Genomic DNA, 7076 nt, shown 5'->3' with positions numbered 1-7076 from the left:
GATTTTTATGGTTTCATGTCTGACATTTAAGTCTTTAATTTATCTTGAGATAATTATTGTATATAAGGAAAGATAGGGATCAAGTTTCATTTTTCTGCATGTAACTATTCAATTTTCCCAGTGTCATTTGTTGAATAAGGTGTCCTTTCTCAAAAGATATATGAATGGTCAACAAGCATATGGAAAAATACTCAGCATCACTAGTCATTAGGGAAATGCAAATCAAAATTATAATGAGATACCACTTTACACTAACCAGAATGGCCAATATTAAAAAAAAAATAGATGCTTGTGCAGATGTGGAGAAAAGGTAATGCTTATACACTGTTGGTGGGAGTATAAATTAGTACAACCTCTTTGGCAATTGATATGGAGATTTCTCTAAAAACTAAACATAGATCTCACTACTAGGTATACACCCAAAGGAACAGACGTCATTATTTACAAAAGAAATCCATACCTGCATGTTCACTGCATCATAATTCACAATTGCAAAGATGCAGAATCAACCTAAATGCCCATTAATCAATCAGTGGATAACGGAATTGTGGTATGTATATACTATGGAATACTATTCAGCTATCCAAAAGAGTGGTATAATGTCTTTTATAGCAACTCGAATGGAATTGGAGAATATCACCCTAAGTGAACTAACTCAGGAACAGAAAGCTAAACCACATGTTCTCATTTATAAGTGGGAGCTAAACTAAGAGTTTGCAAAGGTATAGAAAATGGTATAGTGGACATTGGAGACTCAGAAGGGGGAAGGGGAGGAGGGATGAAAAAATCACCTCTTGGGTATGAAGTGCAAGAGTGAATGTGGTGGGTTCACTAAAAGTCCATCCAGACTTCTTTGCCATTATACAATGCAATCATGTAACCAAGATATTTTTAGCCACTAAAGCTATTGAAATAAAGTAAAAAAAAAAAGATTTTTTAGCTGCCTATATCTAGACACCATGAAAAATGACCATGATGCTTTCTGCTTTGATATTCCTCCAATAGTTTCAAATGGACTTTTTAAAATTGTCCACTTAATCTAGATCTTTTTCAGTGACAATGTATCCACTTATTCTATGTTTTTCTTAATGAATGAATTTATAGGAAAAATCCAGGCTGCCATGGCCAAATAACTTTAAGGGTTTCCAAATATGCCTTGTATATGTACACACATACTTGTATACCAGGTAGTGTCATGCTTATAGGTTTAGTCAGTTTTAGCATTTAACATTTAATAAATGCTATTTGTAATGTATGCTGAGAAGGAAGAGGTGAGCTGCTGGTGGTTAAAAAGGTTTATTATAGAAAAGAAAAGACGGGGAGTGCAGTGGCTGGCTGTATAGAGAGAAACCAGCAGCCTTTGTTCTCTTGCAGGCCACTTATAAAACCCCAGTCATGGCTTATCTGGTGGTCAAACCTGGCCTTGAAATGCAGATGTCTGTACTGCTGAGATGTCTGCGTTAAATCAGTCACTCTTACACTATTGTTAATCACTTGTCTCTGAAATGAAGTTTTAGGAAAGCAAACACTGACAGTCAGTACTAGGACCTTATCAGTCACATAGCTTTTGGAATGCAAGTCTCAGGAAAGCAGACATTGGCAGTAAAGCAATTAGTAACAGGATACTGTTAGAGCACAGTGTTAGCTTTTGGGCCTTTGCAACGCTGTACTCCGTTTGCAAGGTTTATATGATGAGTTGTTTTAACTACAACCTCCTCTTCTATTTCCCTACAAACCCTATCACTATTATGTAATAACTCATTAATTTTCCAATTCAATACTTTATTTTCCAGCTCTACTTATATTTTCTTTTTCATTTTATTTTATTATTTTATAGTGTGCAAACACTACATAAGATTTATCTCGACGAATTTTAAGTGTACATTATATTGCTGTTGACTATAGGTACAATTAGACAGCAGATCACTAGAGTTTATTCTGCTTGTTAGACTGAAATTTTATGCCCAGCTCTCTGACAACCAAAATTCTACTCTTTGATTCTGTGAATTTGATTTACTTAGATACCATATAAATGAAATCATGCAGTATTTATACTGTGAATGATTTATTTCATTTAATATAATGCCCCCATGTTCATTCATGTTTTCACATATTACAGAATTTCCTTTGAAAAAAAAATACTGACTAGTATTTTATTTGTATATATCACATTTTCTATATCCATTCACATATCAATGGACATTTAGTTGTTTCTACAGCTTAGTTATTGTGACTAGTACCACAGTGAATGTTGAAGTGTGATACCACTTTGAGATTCTGATTTCACTTTTTTGAATAAGCACTTAGAAGGGGGATTGCTGAATCTTAGGGTAGTTTTAATTTCTTGAAAAACCTTTTTAAAAATGCTTTAGATATTTATGCTTTTGGTGTTATATGTGTAAAATCATTGTCAGACTAATGTAAAAAATTTCCCCTATGTTTTCTTTAAGAACTTTTACACTGTCAGGTCTTTATGATACTGTGTTATACAGATTATCTTTTTTCTATCTTTTCATTTTTATCCTCTATGTGTTCTCAAATATAAAGTGAGTTTTTTGTAGACAACATATACTTGGGTCTCTTAAATTTTTTTATTGGCCAGATGTGGTGGCTCAGCCTGTAATCCCAGCACTTTGGGAGGCCAAAGCAAGAGGATTACCTGAGCCTGAGGGTTTGAGACCAGCCTGGACAACTTGGTGAGACCTCATCTCTACAATAAATCACAAAAACTAGTCAGGCATGGTGGTGTGTGTCTGTAGTTCCAGCTTCTTGGAAGACTGAGGTGGAAGGATCGCCTAAGTCCAGCAGGTCGAGACTGCGGTGGCCAAAAGCATGCCACTACACTCCAGCCTGGAAAACAAGAGTAGGACTCCAACTCAAAACAAACAAACAAAAAACTTATTTACTTATTTAGCTACATATGTCTTTTGAATACAGAGTTTAATTTATTGACATTTTAAATAATTATTAATAGTGATGTACTTACTATTGCCATTTAAAACTGTTTATGATATCTTTTCTACTTCTTTTCTTGCGGTCTTGCTTTGTGCTTTGTTGATGCTTTTGTATTTATATGCTTTCATTCCTTTCTTTTGTGTAACTTGTATAGATATTACTTGTGGTTGCCCGGGGGTTATATAAAATATTTCATAGTTATAAAAGTCTATTTTAAGCTGGTAACAACTAAGTTCAGTTGAATACAAAGCTCTACACTTTAGCTGCTCTCCTCCTTCTTACACATTTAATGCATCTTTTCTTATTTTGTGTCTTTTACATATATTTAATTGTTGCTATTTTTATATACTTTTGTTTTTTATACTAGAATTAAAGGTGACTTACTTACCACTATAGTAATACGGTTTCTGTATTCATCTATATATGAGGGGGACCCCCCCCCCAAAAAATGGAATTATCTTTTGGAGGGCAGGCCCTTGTAGTAGTACAGGCTTCCCCTACCAAGGACGTGTTCTAGGAACCTATTGACATCAGTGTACCAGCCAGCATTGTTGTTAGAGGCTGCATTCAGCTTCAGGGAATATTTTTTTGGAGATTCTTTTCAATATATTTGCCCATTTTATGATAAGTGATTTATGAGCATACATGCCCACACTGTGCTGAGATTTCAGCAGTTTTTGACCCAAAATGGGCATGACCCCCATGCTCCATCTTTCCTAGTTACCTGACTGGTTCTGAGCAATGTTTTCTTGTTTCTCTGTATGTAAAAATTTCTCAAAGGGAAATGTTTTGTCAATATGGAAGAGGTGAAACAAAAACTGGCAGAAGTACTACAAAGAATCAAAATTGATGAGTTTGAAAACTGCTTTGAGCAGTGAAAAAGCATCTTGATAAGTGTATTGCATCAAACCAAGGATACTTTGAAAGTGATTAAAGTTTAAGTATGTAAGAATAAATATGCAATTCATTATAAATAAATCCAGTGTTTTGGGAGGGTTCCCCTTTTTGTATACCAATGAGTTTTATATTTTCTTGTGTTATTGTGTTGTTTAGCATCTTTCCTTTCAAGTTGAAGAACTTACTTTAGCATTTTTGTAGGAAGGCCTAGCAATAACGAAATCCCTCAGAGTTTTGTTTGCGTGTTTCTGTCTGAGAATATTTTTTATCTCACCTTTACTTTTGAAGAACAGTTTTGTCAGGTATAATATTCTAGGTTTTTGAAGAACAGTTTTGTCAGGTATAATATTCTAGGTAGCCGGGCTTTGTGGCTCAGCCTGTAATTCCACGCCTTTGGGAGGCTGACGTGAGTGGATTGCCTGAGCCCGCGGGTTCGAAACCCACCTGGGCAACTTGGCGAGACTTCATCTCTACAATAAATCAAAAATGAGCTAGGCATGGTAGCAAGCACCTGTAGTTCCAACTACTTGGGAGGCTGAGGCGGAAGGAGCCCAGCAGGTCGAGGCTGCGGTGGCCGGGAGTGGCCACTGCACTCCAGTCTGGGCGACAGAGTGAGGCTCCAACTCAAAAAAAAAAAAAAAAATTCTAAGTTGATATTTTTTTCCTTCTTTCAGCCTTTAAATATATCATCTCATTCCCTATTGGCCAGCAAGGCTTTTACTAAAAATTCCCTTAATTATCTTATGAAAATATACGTGACAAATTGCTATTCTTTTACTGCTTCTGAATTCTCTCTTTAACTTTTGCCAATTTTATTACCATGTATTTTGATGTAGTTCATCTTATTTTATGTATTTGGCCTTCTTGGATCTGGATGTCCATTGTCTTTCCATATTTAAGAGGTTTTCAGTCATTTTTTCTTCGAATACTTTTTCTTTTCTTTTATTACTCTTCTGTTTCTAAAATTTCCATAATGTATTTATTGGTTTTGTTTGATTGTGTTTCAAAATTTCCTTAAGCTTTTTCTACTCATTCTCTTTCTTTCTTTATATTTTATTTTGTTTCTGTAAATTAATTATTTGCAGTGATCTGTCTTTGATTCTGATGATCTTTTTGTCTGATTGTTTGTTTGATCTAATCTCCTATAGAACACTTCTAGTCCAATTTTCAGTTCAGGTATTAGATTCTTCAACTGCATACTTTTTGTTTTTTAATTTTTTAGATTTTTGATCTCTGTTAATGTTCTCAACTTTTAATGCATTGTTCTTCTGACTCAGTGAACATGATTTGGGGAGTCATTTTCAAATTATCTGCCAGGTAAATTATACAACTCTGTTTCATTAGGTTGGTCTCTAGAGACTTATTTTGTTCTCTTGTTTGAGACATCTTTGTCTAATTCTTCATTTCCTTTGACTCTTTGTGTTGGTGTCTGTACATTAGACCTCTCCCAGTGTCTACAGTCTGGTTGCATCCAGAAGACCTCATCTATCGCCTTAGCCAGAGAATCAAGGAGGTTCTATTAATTCTTTCTCTTCCCAAGAAGAAGCATGTAACTGTGTTTTTTGTCTTTTTACTCTATGCTATGTTGAAAGAGTGAGAAAATATGATTGTCTAACAATCCATTGATCATTTCCTTTTTCCCCTTGACAAGAGACTGTGCCAGACTCATCAAAGTTTTACGACTAGTGAGACAAATGTTAATTCTTTGAACTGTCTTGGAGATTTTGAAGTGCCAGACATGTGGATTAACTCCTTCCCTCCCAGGAGGGAAGCTGAGAGCTAAGATATTTTGTTTTTGTTTTGTTTTTAATTAATCTGCCCACTCTGTGCTGTACAGTGGAAAAAATAATTGGCATCTACTAGCCTAAGTCACTACTTCCATCCTCATGTAGGCAGCTAGACTTTCCCAGACTCATTGGAGCTTCAAGTCTGGTGAGACGGAAGCCAGTGTTAAGAAGAGCCCCTTTAGAAAAGTTGAAGCACTGGATGTGTGAACGAATTTCTTTCCTCCCCTGGGTAAAGATGGCAGCTGAAAGGTCTCTTCCCAATCAAATGCCTCTGTACCAGAGCAAACATCTCCCCCATGGTGTGTCCTGACTATCCCTACCAGCTTTGGATGAGTCTGATTTTGCATTATCCCAGAGTTCAGGCAACTCAATTTATTTCTGATTTCTCAAAAAAAAAAAAATGTTCATGAATTATTGCTGAATTTGTGTAGTGCTGGTGGGAAGGAGTATTTAGGGCTTCCTATTCTGCCATTTTGCTGATGTCATTCTTCTCCATTTTTTTTTTCTACTCTGTTTTATATGTATTTAATGCTTTACATCTCTCAGATTTATTTTTTTATGCATTTTCTACTTCCATCAAACCGTTTGTGGTCACATACAATGCCTTGATGAATGTTTTTTTGTCTGTGGCTATCTTTAGGTATACTTTCCAGGAATTTTCTAGAATTTATTTGCAAGTGAGAGTTAAATCACTATATATATAAATCCTAAATTTCAATACTTTCCAAAGTGGCTTTACAATTACATTTACAAACCTGCCAGCAAACTTTGTTTCTTAGCTCTGCACATCCTAGCCAATACTTTATGTTGTTCTTCTCTCTAATTTTTACCTTTCTTGTGGATATTGAATGGCATCTACTTGAGATACAATTTTGATATAATTAAATTTAATAGCTATTATCTTTTTGTTGGTTTAAACCTGTAGATTTCTGCATATAAATTGCAGATTGTCTATTTATTAGTCTAGTATGTCCTTAGATAGAACTGGAATCCATACTGTGAATGTAGTGATATATGTCAATATTGTGCTTTATAGTTTATGATTTTTGAGTGTTTTTATAAAGTCTCTTTTGTGGCTTAAAAAAAAAGTTCTCATACTTTTTTGTTTTAGTAGGTATTCCCCCACAACTTATTTGGTTTTAATGATTTCCTGACATCAAGTTATCTCTATAAAATGTCTATGTTTTAATGTCTATAGGCATACAACTTATGAGTACTGTAAATTAGAAAACTAGCATATTTTTTCCCATGTATGGCAGAAAGATGAAGCACAATTTTTCTCCAAGATCTTCAACTAATAAATATGTGATTTCCATGTGGTTTGCAGGTGTTACCTTTATCATGTATCAAATTTCTATATATGCATTGATTTATTTCTAAATTATCTGTGTCCTATTTTCTTACTTTGTCAATACTGTATGTTTATCCAAAACTTCA

Source organism: Carlito syrichta, unplaced genomic scaffold, assembly GCF_000164805.1.
Source record: "Carlito syrichta isolate Samal-C Ts95f unplaced genomic scaffold, Tarsius_syrichta-2.0.1 Scaffold315840, whole genome shotgun sequence".
Lineage (NCBI taxonomy): Eukaryota > Metazoa > Chordata > Mammalia > Primates > Tarsiidae > Carlito > Carlito syrichta.
Note: the sequence above shows the minus strand (reverse complement) of the source record.